At 44.8% G+C, this 19,243-nt stretch overlaps 1 long non-coding RNA gene across 1 annotated transcript; it reads left to right on the forward strand.

Moving 5' to 3' along the window:
- Positions 1-8,706: 8,706 nt before the first annotated feature.
- On the forward strand, positions 8,707-18,766 carry LOC125941871 (uncharacterized). Its single transcript, XR_007464656.1, has 4 exons — positions 8,707-8,916; positions 10,040-10,149; positions 13,098-13,220; positions 17,972-18,766. It is a non-coding gene; the product is annotated as an uncharacterized LOC125941871 (long non-coding RNA).
- The last annotated feature ends 477 nt before the right edge of the window (positions 18,767-19,243 follow it).

Consider the following 19,243-nt stretch of genomic DNA (forward strand, 5'->3'; position numbering starts at 1 on the left):
CCGGCAAGATAGCGAAGGATCTCCCAACGAGGCTCAGCAGCTGTGTGTTTAAAATATAGTGAACTAGATAGGGGTAGTGGGTCGAGGGAGAGCGGATAGGGGCAGCGCCGGCGAGGCCAAACACACGGAAATATTCGCACGTCGTGTGGTGGCGCCACTGCGCCTTTCACCTGAAGCCGCATCCCCGCCGCACGCGTTGGGAGAGGCCCCGATGTGTTTACCGATTGCAGTTGCACGTGCGCGGTTTTGTTGGTGGCATGTGCGCGTTGAGTTGGCCGATTGACTGAATTACTGAATTTACTGAACTATTGATTTGCGCCTGTTTGTAAGACTGGGTATAGCAGAGTGAAAGATGCCCTGAAGTTGTCTCTGTTCAGTGTCCCCGAGGATGAAGAAATGCGCGTGACATGGGAGCGGAATCTACACCGCAAGGACAAGCCGCTGGATGCCACTTACGCCGTATGCGAGCTTCATTTTGAAGGAAAGTATGTACTGAGAGATCACGTACGATCGAAGGCAAAGAGGTACGTACACCACGCGGAAAGCCCTCTCTCTCGACAGACGCCGTGCCCACGATTCTGCCTAATCTCCCCATGTACCTTTCGAAAAATCCATCGCGCGAACGGCCCACAAGGAAAAGGGCTGCCTTACATCCCCATGCCGACCAGACAAAAAGGCGGTGCCTGAGAGAGGACGACCTGCAGACCAGTGAAACTATAAATAGGGGACGGCGCTGAGAATAGCGTATTTGTGCTGAGTGAAATTCCCAAACCCACTGAGCACTGCTCACGTTTCCTAACTATGATGGTGTTGGGTATGTTTTGCCACGGCCGGACTGGAGAGGCGCGCGAGCGCGCGCGCCTCTCCAGTCCGGCCGTGGTTTTGCCTTCGTTGGACAGTGAGGAAAAGACTGCCGGCGTTGAGAAGACTGTGCTGATGAACTACGGCGAGAGCCCTAGTGCAGTAATTTGCCGCACGTACATACCAAAGACGCTCGTATGTGAGAGTGTGTCACGGACGATGGGCAAGGCAAAGCAGGTGCTGGAGGTAGCACACAATTCATTGCAAGTTTGCAAGGGAGCAGGCAGGTTGGAACTCCACAGCGACAGGGCTGAGAGTCACTATTGCCAGTACATTGTCTCTCTTAGAGTACATGGCAGAGAATGTAGGGTTCAATCACTTGATAACTGCTCGTCTCAGCACCGACTCCGTAGAGCACGTGTTTGGCATTATCCGCCAGTCCAGCGGCTGTAATGCCCACCCCTCGCCAGATCAGTTTCTTATCACAGTGAACTGTTTGTCATTTTACAACATGGAAAGAAGTGTGGACGGTGTCACCCCTGAAATCATAAATGCACTTCTCAGCGTGGACGACAAAACTCCCTATATTTCTCCAAACAGTGTTGATGAGCTGCTCGCCTAAGGGAGGTTAGAAGAAGCTGAAGAGTCTCTAGCCATAGTAGAAGCTCCCCGTGCTAGCCACTCATCATTAGTAATGGAGAGGAGTGACTCGCGGCTTATATATTACGTAGCAGGCTACGTAGCAAGAAAATGCGTCCTAAAACTTAACTGTTGTTTATGTGAGTACATTCTCCTCGTCAGCCGAACAGAAGCCACACCTGTTACCCTCAAGGTACACTCAGCAGTGTGACTGGGGTGGACTTTTGTATCCGTCGCAAGATTTGTACTCATTTATTGAAGCTCTTGAGAACATATTCACAGAATGTTTCAACATTTTAGAGCTGCACACGAACAGCATCTGCGATGTTGTGGCTCTTGTAAAAGTAATTTCCTCTGCTCCAATGATGTTGGATGCGACGCTCACAAGGATTAAGTAAGCATGAGAATTGTTTCTTTCTAAGTCCTCACGCGACTCCACTTCTTATAAGGTACTAACAGCTCGAGAAGCGCAAAGCCACAGAGATAGGATGACCTAGGGGCCTGGTTTTGTTTTGACGCCGCTTTTGTGATCTGAGGGTTTGTCCTGAATAAAATGGTTTCGTACCTTCCTTCAGAGCCCCTCTATCTCTTCTTTTTTCTTCTTATTTTTTTGCAATCACGGCCCCGGCGGTACCCTTTCGATGTACTGGTACACCCGTTCATTCCGAGTAGCCACGCGTAGTTCCGCGAACTTTCTCATAGGCGGATTTGTACCTAAAATTCCATGGCTGGGAGCTTTTGAGACAAAAATATTTATTTACACAAAGTGGTTGCTTGGGCTAGTTGGTAATCCATGGTAAAAAACGATATCCAGCGCGAAGGATAGGAACCGTTTAAAAACCAACGTAATAGTTTAAAACCAACGCCTCCTCTAGAAAGATGTCTGCCGCGTGCGCCAAAAACCTGCTGCCGTTACCTTTCCCCCTTTTCCTCCTTTTCACTTGAGGTAGAAGCTAGCGATCGTAGCGGTGATCGCTTGCGAACACACATGCGCGCATGCGCACACCACCGCATGGCCGCTGTTGCTCGCTTTCCCATTGGCGGCGGTTCCCTTAGTTCAGCATTAATTCCGTGAGGCGGCGCTCGTTGCTTTTTCAACTTCCGGCGGCGGCGGCAGCGGTGGTCGACGACTTCCGCCGGCCCATCTATAGCGCCTGCCGACTCCGAGACGGTAACAGATGCTACAGTAATCTCAGAGGCCACAGCACGTGATCTAAGTTGCAGACGTGGGCCACAAGCGGCGCTCGTTGCCTTTTGAACGATAAATGATAATGGACAATGATAATGGACGGTAAAGCCCCTGACGGGTGGAGACTGAGCAGGATGAGCATGATATATAAGGGAAACCCTACTAAAAAATCCTATTTACATTCAAACAGGGTTATACAGGTTTAAACGGGTTTAAACGGGGTCCTGTTTGGCAACATACAGGTGTAAACAGGACCCGTTTACACACAAACAGGTCTGAACGGGGTCCTGTTTGGCTTGCAAATAGGTTTAAACGGGACCCTCCCACACAGAAATAGGTCTAAACAGGGGCCCTGTTTAGCGAACAAACAGGTTCATACTGGGCACTGGCACCAAACAGGGGCCTATTTGGCCCGCAGGCAGGTTTTAACAGGAATCTCCGACACAGAAATGGGTCTAAACAGGGGACCCGTTTGGTAGTTAAACCAGTTAAACTGGCTCATACTGGTCCCACTGGCACCAAAAAGGTCTACATGAAGCTGTCATGCTCGATTTAATGCTTGAACAGATTTACGGTAAAATTCGATTTGAAATTGGTACACACGAGCGAGCGCTCCGCAACACCCCAACGACAGCCGCTTCGCGTCGGCGCCGGGGCACAACCAACGGTGCTGCCAAACACAGAGAAAAAAAAGAAAGAAAAGGTTAATAAATAACAAGAAAAAAACAAAAAAAAAACAACAAATAAGCCAAAGCGGGATTAGAACCCGCGTACCGCAGATCCCTAAGCAAGCGTCGTAACCACTCGGCCACACAGGCCCGCAAGTCCAGCGATTGCTGGACTCACTATTGAAAGGAACGTGGCTGGAACCCGCCGTATAAGACGCATAATATCGAAATACTACCACAGAACACCCATACAAACTACCACGTACTACGCCGTCACGATACATGCGGTCACCAAAGGGCCGAAAGTGGGCAAAAGCACGAAAGCATGGTCGCTTTCGGTGCCCCCAGGAGGCGCTGCCACTGCCCCAGGGGCGCGGGTGCGCGGGTGAAGCCGACGGGAGCGGACGTGTCGAGTCGAGGTGCCATTTCAGCGCAGCAGGAGCAGCGTGCCAAAGAGATAAGTTTTGTTATTTTATATTTCACTTTTTGGTTTTTTTAGGAGGGTTAGCTTAGCCAAACAATCTTTATAAATTATTTTAATGCTTTCTCACTTTCTTGGTCTTCTCGCTTAGATAAAAGTAGGTAAAGAAATTTTTTTTTCTTTTCCACATCTACGCCTTGTTAGTACGAGATGATGGTTGGTACTAGGGGGAACCCACGCGTGCGTTGTTCTGAGTGCGAGCGTTCCTACGCGCTGGAAGAAACGCGGTTTAAATCAGCACGCGAAGCGAATGGTGCAGATTTTATCTGTAGGATGTGTGTGCTAGGGTCGCGGCTAGACCGCCTAGAGCAAGACAAGGATAAGTTAGCTAAGCGGGTTGGAAAGCTAGAAAAGGAACTTCAAATCGAGCAGAAGCAGAGGAAGGAGGCAGAAGAAAAGCTAGCTAACGCAGAAATCCAGCTGAGCGCCACCATTCTGCAAAGCAATGATGAACGCATCGAGGCGAGCACCGCGAACGGAGCTGGCTCCGATGCGAGTGCAGAGACAGCCGAACCCGCCACGCCGGTCAGCAGTGGCGCAAACATCAGTGATAGTCACGAAAGGGATACCACTGACGCGGCCGGGGAAGAAAACAAAGCCAAGGGCAAGATTAAGAAAGGAGGGGAGGGCATTGTGACTTCGGGGGCAGCTTTCGGCGGTGAGGGGGAAGGAAAGCGTCGAGTTGTCTTTGTTGGGGATTCCAACATGCGTAAAGTAGAACCGGCGATAGCAGAGAGGGTAGGGGCAGACGAACGAGTCCAGGTTAGCGCGCTTCCGGGAAAGCCGATTAGAGAGGTGATCGCGAAGGCCAAGGAACGCATGTGGGACACAATGGAGGAGAGACACCTAGTGGTGATAATGGGCGGAGTGATTGACGTACTGAACGGACGAGGAGCAGGAATCACAAAGCAAATAGCCAAAGGGGTCACCGACCTGCGGAATGTTTCAAAAGAAGTACAAATCGCGGTGTGCACGGTGCCAGAGGTTGAAAGGCAGGGTTATAAAATTGAAAGGGCAGTTCTTGCAGTAAACAGGGAAATTTGGACTCTAGCTAAAGCAATGAATTTTACGGTCATTGACATCAACCGTGAAGTGCACCGAGCAGGCCGCGAAGGCGCTTTTGTGCGTGACGGGATACATTTTAGTGAAAGTGTAGCAACACCGGTCGGAAATCGATTCGCGGCACGAGCTGTAGCTTTTTTAGGCGGGCCCCAGGCAATCAGGAAGCAGGATTAAGTATTGAACATAGCGAAACACCAGTAAAGGGCAGAATTAGGCGACCAGGAGTCAGGAAAAGACGCAGAAAGGATAAGAATAGAGAAGGTAAAATTTGCTACATTAACATGCAGGGTGGTCGTAAGCAGGAAAAATGGCTGGAAATTCAAACGCAACTGAATGATGAAGCGATTAGTGTGTACGCCTTGACCGAAACGCATCTACGAGATTTGGAGCAGCCGCCTGTTATTGACAACTTTGTATGGGAAGGGTGCAACAGAATGACCGGGTCAAGGAAAGGCGGAGGCGTAGGCGTACTAATTAGGCGAGGTCTGAAGTGGCGAAGGGTAAACGAGACATGTAAAGAGCATTTATGGATTAGTGGTACATGGCAAGGTAAAAAGACGTGGCTGGGAGTAGCTTACCTGTGGACAGGTAGTGATAGCAGGGAAAAAAATAAGGAATTGGTCGATTGCATTAGAAGCGATATTAATGAGTTCAGTAAATCGGGCCAGGTGATATTAGTGGGAGATATGAACGCGCACATGGACGATTTAGACGGATATACTGATTACAACGGCTCTCTAGTGCTGGATTTGTGTGATGAACAGAACCTTATAGTAGTTAACAGGGAGAATAAGTGTCATGGACAGGTAACGTGGCAATGCGGAAACAGGCAGTCATGTATCGACTACGCCTTAGTCTCAGAAATGGTCTACGAACAACTGGACCAAATGATAATAGACGAAAATGGAAAAAATAGCCTGGGAAGCGATCATAGACGTTTAGCATTAAAGTTTGGGAGAGATACCAGCGCAGAACATGAACCAATAGCCTCAGAGTTTTTAAAAATGAATGACGAGCAAATAACAGAGATCGCAAACAACATAGAGAAGAAAATTGAGGCTTTTCCTACAGCAGTCTGGGAATATAAGGAACTGGTGGAGGTTATGCAGCATGAAATAAGGCGGACACGTCAATACAATTGTTGGATTGGAAAGAGGAAACCACGTAAGTGGTAGAACAAGGAAATTAAACAAGCTATAGAAGAGCGTAAAGAGGCATCTAGGGTTCATCGAGAAGCCAAAAAGTTGAGATTACAAGAAGAAGAGGTACTCCTTAGATGGAATACATACCGAGAAAAGAAAAGGGTTGCGAGTGAGCTCGTGCAAGAGAAAATTAAATGCGCAAGTGAACGTTGGGTGCATAACATTCACAAAAGAGACAAAGGCGCCCCAAAAAGATTCTGGAACCATATAAAAGCACTCGGAGCTCCAACTAGAAACTCGCAAACGGCTATAAGGGATGAAGACGGTAACATCTATGAAGGCGATGATGCGCTGCGGTACATCACAGACGTTATCAGGCATAACTTCGGTACGAGAAAAAGCGTAGTTCAGACAACAGATCCAGCAACAACAGAGAGGCCTGAGAGATCAAAATTCAGCATAGAAAGCTTTTATTGGAAAAAGGCAGCAGAAAATGTCCCTAACAACACGGCAGCAGGACCCGATGAAATCCCAATACAGCTAATCAAAAACCTCGGTCCAAAAAGCAAGGCACTGCTGACTAATGCCATAGAGCAAGTGATTAGAACAAAGAATATTCCCGTTGGATGGCGTGAAAGCAAGATGAATCTTATCTACAAAGGCAAAGGAGATAAGGATAAGACGAGCTCGTACAGGCCAGTTACAGTAACGTCGGTGATATATAGAATGGCAATGCAAGCCATAAAATTAGAACTGTCGAAGTGGGTGGAGGAAAACGGTGTATTGGGGGAACTACAGAATGGGTTCAGGCCAGGCAGACGCTTAGAAGACAATATGTTTGTACTAACTCAGTGCATAGAGATTTCAGTAGCTCAGAAAAGACCTTTATGGATAGCATTTCTAGATATTAAAGGAGCTTATGACAACGTAGACAGGGAATTGTTGTGGGATATTCTTCAATACGAAGGCATAGATGACGATTTCGTGGAGCTGCTGAGGGAGATATATCGAGACAACCAAGTACAAGTGGCATGGGAAGGCCGAAAAGGAAATGAAATGGTGGGAATTCACCAAGGATTGAAGCAAGGATGCCCTCTGTCACCATTGTTGTTCACGCTTTACGTCAAGGGCATAGAAAGACGACTGGAAAACAGCGAATTAGGTTTTGATTTATCCTACATGCGTAATGGACAAATGGTGCAACAGAAGATCCCTGGACTGATGTACGCAGACGACATTGTGCTACTAGCGGACAATAAAAAAGATTTACAGATACTTGCGAATATCTGTGGGAACGCAGCGACAAATCTAGGCCTTAAGTTTAGCACAGAGAAATCAGGGATTATGATCTTTAATGAGCACACGAGTAACTTCGTGGTGTCAATTTCAACAGCAAGTAATACCCATAGTGAAGCAATATAAGTACCTCGGCGTACACATAAACGAAGGAAAGAATTACTCAAGCAACCACCAAGATAATCGGAAAATAAAGGGGAAGCGGAATGCAGCATTAATGAAACACAGAGCACTGTGGGGCCACAATAAGTATGAGGTGGTGCGTGGAATCTGGAAAGGAGTAATGGTGCCAGCGCTAACATTCGCAAATGCCATTATATGCTTAAAATCGGATATATTGGCGGGTTTGAAGTTAACCAAAGATCAGTAGGCCGGTTGGCTTTGGGAGCACACGGTAATACGACAAATGAGGCAGTGCATGGAGACATGGGTTGGGCCTCTTTTGAAGTCAGAGAAGCACAAAGCAAAATTAGTTTTGAAGAAAGGCTCAGGAACATGGATGAAAATAAATGGGCGGCTAAAGTGCACAAGTATCTCTACATGAAAAGCGTGGACACAGAATGGAGGAAGAGGTCAAGGAAGTTGGCAACCAAGTACAGGATAATCGAAACTGTAAATAGACAACCAGGGGTCATCAGAAAGAAAGTGAGAGAAATAGAGACCGTGAATTGGATGCAAAGAATGGAAACGAAAAGGACAATGGAGATTTACAAGAATGAGAAGAAAGAAATTAGAAGGGAAAATCTGTACGATAACACAAAGGGCAGTGCCTTGCTATTTGAGGCTCGAGCCGGTTGCCTAAGGACGAAAACATATCGGAACAAATATTCGAAATTAGATGAGACATGTGTATGCTGCAGTAGAGATCCAGAGACCACTCAGCACATCCTAATGGAATGCGACGGGATCCACCCAGCGAGAACCGTAGGTAACGTGCAACTCCCAGAAGCGCTTGGGTTTAAAGTGGAGGGAAACATAAACAGATCAGCCGTAGAGATCAGCAAGAGACGATTGGAGTACTGGTGGAAAAAAAGTAGGGAAAAGATGGATGCGACCTGATCTCTTAAAATCATAGGCAGCGGTACAAGGTAAATTTTTGAAAAAGAAAAATAATGATAGGTATACAAAAATGCAAGATAAAGAACATGTATAGTATACCTGATTAAATCAAGCAGGCTAGGTGACTATTTGTCGCCGCCCCGTTTCAAAGGGGATGCCAATAAATCATCATCATCATCATCGGGCATGACCGTGCTGTTGCTGCCTGTTGCTGTGCGTGCGCGCTGCATTGAGGCAGGTCGATGTGGATGTTTAATCGAGTGTACGCTGTGCCGAGAGAAAATGTCGTGCCCCTTGTGTGCTTTGATGATCACCTAACCCCTGGGACCGCGTAACGTAGCTCGCGGTACCTTTCGCGTGGTTCGCCGATGTCGATTATCGTAGTTATGGCCCGCTTGCGCTTTCTTTGTTCCCGGCCTCTGATAATATCGCATCGGATCACAGTGCACGGAAGAATTTGTTGAGCTATTACGTGCTGTAGTTCATCCGCAATTCAACAGTGTTTACGTCGGAAGGATCGTCGTGCAGTCGACGCCGCGACCTGACATGAAGGAGCGTTTGCCGACTACGCCTAGAAAGGTAAGTCCGGCGCTTGTGCGCAGTTTTGTAGTCAATGGTTCGTGAAGTGTGAATTGTTATACGGATCACGAGATGATTAGTAAAGCGACCACAATGATAAATGTGTTTTTCGAATGTTCGTTCATGTCGCAGTGCACATTTAGCGAACAGTCTCACAAAAAATATCCTGGAACGTATTGGACGTTGCCAGGAGCTTTATCATGTATTTGCTTTCTGCGGTGATTGTTTGACCTGAATGGTAAAGAAAAAAATCAAGCAGGGAAAGTTACTGCTTGTGTACGTAATTTCTGTATAGGTATTTCTAGAAGTACAGCCTTCCGCATTTGTAACTATATTGCGCGAGCGTCGATCATGGGCCATTTTAGCGCCTTCAACGGCGATACTTATCGAGACCGACGAAAGTAAGCAGAGGCGCATAAAGCACTCTCCAGCACAAGCGTCATCTGCTAAGCTGCTATTCTCAGGACGACGCACACCCATTTCATAGTATGCTGGTGCAATATAGTTAAAAATGCGGGAGGCTGTACGTCAGCTAACGGCTGCACGAGATGGTACTAGATTGTTGTGTCTGACGCATGGCCAGATTTTAGCTTGTATGCGAATTCTACTACATATAGTGTCGCCAGACTGGCTGTATTTCTTGTGTTGGGTGTCCTGTGTGTTTTCGTGTGCTTGTAAATGTTTATTTCAGAGAAGCCGAGATTACAACAGCCGTGTTTCTTTTTCATCGAATTTTTTTTTTCTGCTGAAAAATAGGGCGTTTGTTCTTGGTAATTTCCAGTGCATCGTCCTTCGAAACAATGCTTTGTTCCACCGCACAAAGAAATTCGATTTTGGAACACTTTTCATGTGCTAAGGAATTTTCTTCGTAGTACAATTCACATTTCACTTCCTACAGATTTGCGTTTGTGTGAAGCTTTTGATAGTAGATTTATGTTTGCTGCAGTTTCATTTCATGTTAAATAACTGCTTGTGGTGTAACAATCAGATGTTTGCACAACCAGATGCAGCTTCGTGTAGTTTGGTTGTGTGAGACTTTTCAGAATGTAACATGATCTTGTTAACTTGCAAGCTTGCAGTTTCAGCAGGGATTACAGTAAATTGAACATTTCTTATTGTTTAGGGATGTCAAGATTTCGTGAACCAGAGGCATCTCTACACCGCATAGGAACCTAAGACATTTCGGCAGCCGGAACAGCACGGCAAATCATCTGATCTGCATGCTGCGACAAGGTGTGTACAAAATGGTCCCTGTCACTTACACAAGCTGTAGGTTTTGTTGGTATAATTCATACCTGTCAACTCTCCTGAATTTTTCGTATTTTTCGTGATCTCTAACGAGCATACCACTTGCTTTAGGCCAGTTTGTTCAGATAAATTTCTTAAACAGGCTAAATCGGCAGCAGCAAGAACACTGCAAAAGTGCTCTGGTGATATAAAACAGTGTTGTCCGTTCTGGTGTTTCAGTTCGCTGCTGCTTTGTGTGCTGTTAAATAATGGTTAATTATGTGTGTATCAATGCAACAGTGTGGGTGCTGAGAGGAAGCTTTAAAAAATGTGTGCTATCTCGCCAATAAAAAATTTTTGTCTGCAGAATTTTTACAAAATATAAAGTTCACAGGTTGGCATGTATGACATAATGTACAGCACTGTTGCTATGAATATGCTATATTCATAACTTGCAGTTTCGGTCTACTTGAATTGCATATTTTGAATCTGGCCTACCTTCAGTTTAATCAATTCATTTAAGTAGCCTCCTCTGAGTTAAATGTAATTGGAGGCTATTGTAGAAATGCATGATGTGCTCCCTACTGACTGCATTGTGGCAATTTTTTAGGGACCATCTTGTGAGGCATGCATATCCTTTCATGTCTTGCTATGATTTGCCCAACAAAAGCAGGAGGGCTTTGGTTACCTTTGTTATTACGCATTCTTGTAGACTTCCGTTTCTCTCTCTTCTAACATGTGTGCATGTGCAAATTCTGTGTTCTTAATTATAGTTCTGTAAGTTGACCTAATTGTGTATTACATTTTTTAAAAATTTGGGGGGAGCGGGGTATTGATTCCCATAATACTAGGGAGAACGGGACCTCAGACCAAAAGGCCACAAAAGGTGGCTTAAAGTGTTCGAAGCTCAGAATTTAACATTCTTGTCTCCTAAAGCACTACCAGTATGAAACTGTTTCTAATTGCTTTGTTTTTATAAGCTAGCTGCCCGATTTGCAGCCACATTGTGAGAGAGTATGTTTTTTTCTTCTTTTGTTTGAGTTCTTTTGTTGAATGTTCTCCTATTTAGTTCAGAAATTTTTTCCTACCACCTCACGCAATACTCCCACTGGAGCCTATGAGGTATGTTTATAAATAAATAAGCAAATTCCTGAGGCATGCAACAAACCATGCAAATCAGTCCCTAAAAAGCCATAAAGAGATCTATTATTTTCAGCAGCTGCCTCAGTCGTACTGTGCTCACTGGCGCACTGACAAAAACCATTGCAGCAGCAAAGCACTACTCTAAACATTTCCCTTTCAACATTTTTAACTCTCATATGCTGTCTTCTCCAAATCGTGTTGAGTGCATCTGGAATGTTTCGGCAATTGTTTTTACCTCAACCATTATGCAAAGCAATCATGCAAAGGTTCAGCTTGTTGACTGTTGCTTATTTATACCTAGCCTGATCTCTGGAGTTGACTGTATGCTTTCTTTTTTTTTGCATACCTGCCATAGGTTGCTTAGTGGCTATGGCTGTTGAGCTTCTAAGCACGAGGTCTCGGGATGAAATCGTGACCATGGCGGCTGCCTTTCAAGGGGGTGAAATGCGAAAACACCTGTGTACTTGGATTTAGGCGCACGTTAAAGAACCTCAGGTGGTCCAAATTATTCCGGAGTCCCTCACTACGGCGTGCTTCATGATCAGACTGGTTCTGGCATGTAAAACCCCATAATGTAATTTAAATTTTTTACACAAGAACTAAGGTTGCTTTTAATGATGCCACCTTTTCACATTACTGCATAACCACAAGTTTGTCGAAATAATTGAACAAATGTCATCAGTATTCTGTAAAAGCAAACTTGTCTTGTACAGCAGCTCGAATAAGCCATTTTCAGTGCAATAGCAGGCTTAGGATGTTGCCAGAAAATTGTGTCGCATAAGGATGTGCTGCATCAGAAGGCACGTTTCTTGTTCATTGTATTCATTCTAGCATTATCTCATCTCTATGTTCCTTTCAATGCTATTCACTGTGCACACATACTAAAGAGATAAGGAACATCCACAGTGCACGCATACCAAGGAAGTCACAGTCAGACAGAGAGCGATAGAGCACAGCACGCTTTCACTCTCTGTCTGTCGCTTATTTCCCTCACATGTGTTCTGTGAGCACCACCAAAATGAAGTTACCGACTTGCCAAGCTTCAACTCTTGTGCTTGGTGTTTTGTCTACAAAATGCCCATAAGCAAGTCATAGTGGTGGTGATTTTCGCATGTATGGAAAAGGCTTATTCAATTCCAGAACAGCTTCATTTGTTCTAGGCATAGTAAAGAACTTGCCAGTGTTTATTTTAAAGGCTGAATTGGTCGAAAACTATTGTAGTATTCCTAATGGCACCCTTTTGCATTAGTTTGTGCAGATGCTTGAAGCTTGTACTATGTTGATGAAAATAGAGTTGAAGCTATAGAAGCATATTTGTCAAAATGTAGTGAATGCTTCCCAGTAGAAATCCGGAGTTATGCTTCCTGGGACACTTATTGGTTAGCCTTATTGGGTAATGCGATTAGCCTTATCGATGCTATAATGTTGCAGGATGGCCAGCGTTACAAAAAAATTAACATCATTGTAAGAATACATGTTCTGCAATAATATTAGGATTGGCCCCCCAAGTGACAACGCTTGCTTACACTGTATCTGGGATAAACCAGGTTTACTCAGCTAGACAGCCATCCGTGCATGAGGGGAGGGGGGGGCGGCAAGAAGGGGCTTTCGAGTAATCTTCAAGTAGATGGCTTATACATCAGATCTTTCTTACTATGCATGCTATCTTGCTCAAAGTCAAGTTAGCTGTGGGTACAATGTCTGCATTTTATTACTGTTTATGCCTAATGAAGGTTGCTTTGTTCCATAGTGTCACTTTCTATATTGTTTCTCTTATGGCACTAAGCTCACTTGTTTTAATGCTGCTATAGGTATGGCTGGGCCTGGTGATGAAGTGTAAGCAGAACATGCTATGCTGCGAATTGGTGCCAATCTTCACATCCGAGTTGTTCCCACGACAGTCAAGCACCACTGTGATTTGCTTCATTGGCAAGGTAATATACTATGGTGAGCTTGCACCTCAATATTGGTATTGAAAAATATGTCAAGTAAAAGACACAAGAGTTGGCCTTTATGAGAGATACATTCATGTTCTTTTTTTAAAGAGCTCTTTTAGCACTGTTCTTTATGGGCATGTTTTCAGAGGATGCTTATACTCCTTTATTACAAACTGCCATGGAGCTAGTTTGTGTGTTAAACTAACACTCTTTCACTAAGAAAAAGTCCAGTTTTTACTCGCACAGTGATATGGTGCCAAGGACGAAAGGGGTGGAATGGATCAATCTGAATGCATGTTGCTCACACAAATACAAAAAGGGAGCATGGCTAGCGCGATTTGTTTTACAGTGATGATAAGCAGTCTCAATGTCTAATAATTCTATTGATAGGGAGCTAACACACTGGTTCCCCGTCATTTGAATAAAGAAAGATTCACATATCTCTGAAGCACTCTGGTCCTTATATTTTGCCACATTCAAGTGGTTTTTAAATATGGGTGCACATTGCACTGAGAGCAGTGCAATACTAATGCCAACTGACCCACACATCAAGTTTGCGTGGTTACGCAGCCTGTCATTTATACATTTGGCTTGTTTAGCCAATGTAGCATCTACTGCACAATAATGGTATGTGATAGACACTGCACCTGTGTACTCTATGCTTTTTTGCATTCAATTTTTTTCACCGGTAGTGATGCATGCCTTTTCAATATTTATGTGCCTACACAACAAGCCAAGCTTGTTCTTGGCCGAGAAAGAATTCTAGGAAAAGCCTACGTGCTGCAACTTTTCTTGGAACGAAACTAGCTTGGCTCGTTGGGTTAGGTTAAATGGTTCGATGGGTTTTGGAGCCCATACGGGTTCCTTGCTCACACTAAGACACATAAGCTTGTAGACTGTGCTTCTGTAATTTGTACAGCTCACTGACAGTGCAGGTGCAGGCCTCATGAAAGTATGAAATTTTTGTTTATGTAGCTGCTGTCAGCATATTCTATATTATCATTTGGTCTTATGCATATACTGTTTGCTCTAAAAAAATTGAATTCTTGAGTTTCACATGCTAAAACCACGATATGATTATGAGGCATGCTGTAGTAGGGGACTCCGGAGTATCCCTTGAACCCTTGTTAACTCAAACTCTGATATGTGAACATATCAGTTAAGTCGAAAATTTTTTCGTGGCTCGGTATCGACTTTATGTATATTTGACCTCTTATCTAGCAATGCTTCTGTGCTGTGCTCCGGGTATCTCGAAATCTTGACTGCAACACTGTAGGGAAAATGTTATCACCCAAAGGTTTCCATACGTTGTACGCAGCTGCGATATCTCCAAAAGTTGCAAGATCGCAAGTTTGTAGCAAATTCTGCTTCATTCCATGCCACTCTTGTCATCCACTGTTCACGACCGGCAGAGATCTCATTGGTAATCCGGGCAGAGTGTTTCTCTGACCCCTGACAAAATGCAATGAGCATGATAAGGCCTCCCGCTTTTTAACTATATTACATAAGAACACTATAATATGGTTGTGCATCATCCTGAACGGGACATCGCATTAGACGACTTTTGCACAGGATAGTGCTTGGTGCACCTGAGAGTACTTCTACATGTCTCGCTGATTATTGCGCCTTAGAGGTGCTAAAATGATGCGGGGTGGACGCTCGCACAATATGGATAAAAATGCGGGAGGCTGTACACCTGAGCACCACAACATACATGCTCATGTGTACGCATAGAGTTGTCAGCTTGCTCATCTCCTGTGCTCTGTGTTTCTGTGTGGATCTGCGCGCTAGGCCATACCGTGTGCTGCGCCGAATGTTTGGCACGTTATTGGTATTTTTTTTCATTAACAAGTTCAGGGCCATGATCTTGTAGCAATGCGTTGTCTGATGCAATTTCTAATCGTGCTTCGTCAGTTGTCATAGTGACACTGTGCCCACGTTATCAGTACGGGTTTGATGAACATCGTATAACGGCGCTGTGTGAGAACGGATCACAGAAAGAATGCACAGAGGACAATCGCCGAACTTCAGCTGAGGTTTACAGCAGAAAAATTACACAAGCAGCAGTTTCTGCGCAGAAACATTGGACAAAATACCGCCATGGCGCACATTGTGTCGTCACGATCACAACAGATGGTCATGTCATACAACTCTATGGAACATCCTGATCTGCGCAAGATCAAAGACACATTTGTACTACACGTTATGCAATCAAGTTACGCTCTTCAAGCCCGCCAACTTGCAAACCTTTTGCAAATATATCTCTTCTCTTTTTGACAAATTAAGTGATGCGGTGCTAATGCAACCTTCTCCTTCCTTTTTTCATGTGAAATGCCTCAAGCAATTCACTCTCTTTTTGATCCTTAAAACTTCCTAGTATACAAGTGTCGTCGTACACTGGAGTGCAAGGACACCTTTTGCAATGGTCAGCCGAGTGACCCCCTGCTACGAAAGCCGGCACGGATGCTCGATGCTCCCTCAAATGGTCATTAAAACATCTACCAGTTTGGCTGACATAACACCTGCCACAAGAGAGCGGGTTGTGGTAAACCACCTCCGCCTGGCAGCGTACGAAGCCCTTAGCATGCTGTTTCGCACACTTATGTGAAGTGCGTGCACTGTTCACTGCACGGCAAATTCACCCCAGTTTTTCTGAGCGGAGAACACTATGGGAAGGCCGCACTTTCCGGCCACTTTCTTCAAGTGGTGGGAGAGGTTGTGCAAATAAGGCACCATTAACGGCTTCCTTGACCATTCTTTATCGGCTCCCCTGCTCCCCACACCAGACCTTACTTCACCAAATAGGCTTTCAACAACAGAAGCGATTGTTTCACCAGGGAAACCCGCCTGCTTGAGCCTCTTGGTTGTTTGCACTCCGAGCTTTCTGATGCTCACATCACCATTCGAGCGCGGATCTGATACTGTTCAATGCGATGTCTCTTAACAAGTTTTGAGTTCCAATAATCCCATAGTCTCCTCCGCTCGGAAAAACTGGCACGAATGTGCTATGCCGGGAACAGTACACGCACTTCACAAAAGAGTGCAAAACAGCATGTTAAGGGCTTCGTACGCTGCGAGACGGAGGTGGTTTACCACATCCCGCTGTCCTGTGGCAGTTATGTCAGCCAAACTGGTAGATGTGTTAATGACCATTTGAGGGAGCATCGAGCATCCGTGCAGGCTTTTGTAGCGGGGGGGTCGCTTGGCTGACCATTGTAAAGGTGTATTTGCACTCCAGTGTACGACGACACTTGTATACTTGGAAGTTTTAAGGATCAAAGAGAGAGAGAATTGTTTGGGGCATTTCATATAAAAAAGAATGGAGAAAGTTGCATTAACATCGCATTATTTAATTTATCAAAAAGAAAAGACATATATTTGCAAGAAAAGGTTTTGAATTTCGCGGGTTTGAAGAGCGTAAATTGATGATGGGGTATAACGTGTAGTACAAATGTGTCTTTAATCTTGTGCAGATGAGAACGTTTGTAGTGCTGTATGACATGATGACTTTCTGTTATGATCGCGCTGACAATGTGCACCATGGCGGTGTTTCGTCCAATGTTTCTGTGCAGGAACTGCTGCAGTAAACCTCAGTTGAAGCTCGGCGATTGTCCTCAGTGCACTCTTTCTATGTGCCGTCCTCACATGCACCGTTATAACATGTTCCATCAAATCCATACTGACAACATGGGCACAGTGTCACTATGACAACTGACGAAGCACTATTAGAAACGGCATCAGAAAATGCATTGCTACAAGATCGTGGCCCTGAACTTGTTAATGAAGAAAGTACCAATAACATACCAAACATTCGGCACAGCCCGTGGCATGGCCTAGCACGCAGGTCCACACAGAAACACAAAGCACAGGAAATAAGCAAGCTGACAACTCTATGCATACACATGAACATGCATGTTTTGGAGGCCAGGTGTACAGCCTCCCCCATTTCTAGCTATATCGTGCGAGCATCCATCACGCGTCATTTTAGTGCCTTTAAGGGACAATAATCAGTGAGACCGGCAGAAGTACTCAGGTGCACCAAGCACCCTCCTGTGCAAGAGTCATCTAAGGTGATGTTCCCTTCAGGACGACGCACGACCATATTATAGTGTTCTCGTGCAATATAGTTAAAAAGCAGGAGGCGGTACCTTCTCATGCTCATTGCACTTTGTCAGGGGTCAGAGGAACACTCTGTCCGGATTACCAATGAGATCGTGGCGTAGAAAGAAGCAGAATTTACTACAAACACCATCATAACATGTTCCATCAAGCCAGCAACCAACTAGCCCATCTAAGTCTCATAATTATCAGTATGGGATAAACCAGCCAAACGTATGCTAAAGCCACTATTCCACAACGGTATTTACTTTGCTGGCAGAAAGGTAGCTTCCAAGTAATTTATTAGCGTGACGTGTCCATGCTGCTTTTTAAATGTGTATTTTATGCTTGTACTACTTCTGTTGCTTCAATACTATTAACCGAATGAGTGATGTCTTTTTGATTATAACACTTGTTTCAGTGGCCCGCTAATTGTGACAGTTTATTCTACCACAGTAATGCATGTTCGCTTAGAATCATAGCCATATTGCCTGAAACCAGTTACCATTGAATGAGATTTGTTAGTATCTCCTATATTCTAAATGCTTACCCATTCTTATCTGTGTGAACATACGCAAAACTGCTTTTGCCTTTGTGTGAACCTGTTGCACAAGTGAAAAGAAATTGTTGGCTTTTCTTTACTTTTTCAGGTGCCCTGCAAGCTCTCACCAAAGCAACACATTCCACTGGTTTTCTGTCAGAGTACCATTATAGAATTTCGAATAAACTATGCTTGTCAGATGTGTGACATGCCCCGTCTTAAAATCAGAGCGCTTCAGTAATAATGTTTGAATGGGTGTACATAAAAACACGCCAAGTATACTTATGTATTTCTTTTACAAGTCCTCTTCACCCGACGTTTTTCCAACTTAAAATTACGCTTTGCTGTACATTTGTTTTATGCACAAACCATTACAGCAACACAACACTGCAGTAAAATGAGTACAAATGATAAAGCATGCAGTACACCTGCAAGAATTACATTTGCATACTTGTAGTACATATGAAAATGAGCTACCGATCTTTTTCAGGTTGCATACTCTTATAGGTCATACATGTCAAGCGCACTCATAGGTCACACAAAACTCGTTCAAGGCTGATCTCAAATCTCAGTGACTTATGTTAAGTGACATCGGACCAGTCTAAAGAAACCTGGCTCAAATAGGGAAATAAGTAGGTTCGAACAGGGTCAAATGGGAGTGGACTAAACGGGGACAAACAGGTCTGGGCTAAATGGGTTCAAACGGGGGCAAACAGGTCTGGGCTAAATGGGTTCAAACGGGGACAAACAGGTCTGGGCTAAATGGGTTCAAACGGGGACAAACAGGTCTGGGCTAAATGGGTTCAAACGGGGACAAACAGGTCTGGGCTAAATGGGTTCAAACGGGGTCCCGTTCCATAATCCTATTTGATGAAACCCGTTTGAAATCAAATAGGATTTTTTAGTAGGGAATACACTGACAGCCTGCTGTATTTATTAAGAACGCCTCGATTATTTCCATTTCAGTGCGGTTTCTTGCTTTCATTAGAAAGGCCATTTGGTCCAGTTGTGGCGCACAACCACAGCACCTGCAGTGCCCGCCCGTGACGCTGTTGACCAGCAGCATGTGTATTGGACAAATGGGACGATGCTTCAACGATCGTGCAAAAGAGCACCGGTTGGTGGTGAACAGCAACAGGCAGGCGCTGCAGGTGCTCTGGTTGTGTAATTTGAGCCTGTAATGGGCACGTGTTCCTATGCGCTTGCCTGATAGTTCAGTTTAGGTTCCAGCTGTTACCTTTGCATTCCTCTCTAATGTGATGCACTACTTCACGAGCACTTGTTGGATACCTTCACTCCTGTTCGTTTATCTTTACTATGATTACATTGCATGGTGTGATGCATAAAACAGCGTGTTTTCTGCCGAATAAACAGCTGGATG

The sequence above is a fragment of the Dermacentor silvarum genome, unplaced genomic scaffold, assembly GCF_013339745.2.
Source record: "Dermacentor silvarum isolate Dsil-2018 unplaced genomic scaffold, BIME_Dsil_1.4 Seq507, whole genome shotgun sequence".
In the NCBI taxonomy this organism is placed as follows: Eukaryota; Metazoa; Arthropoda; class Arachnida; order Ixodida; family Ixodidae; genus Dermacentor; species Dermacentor silvarum.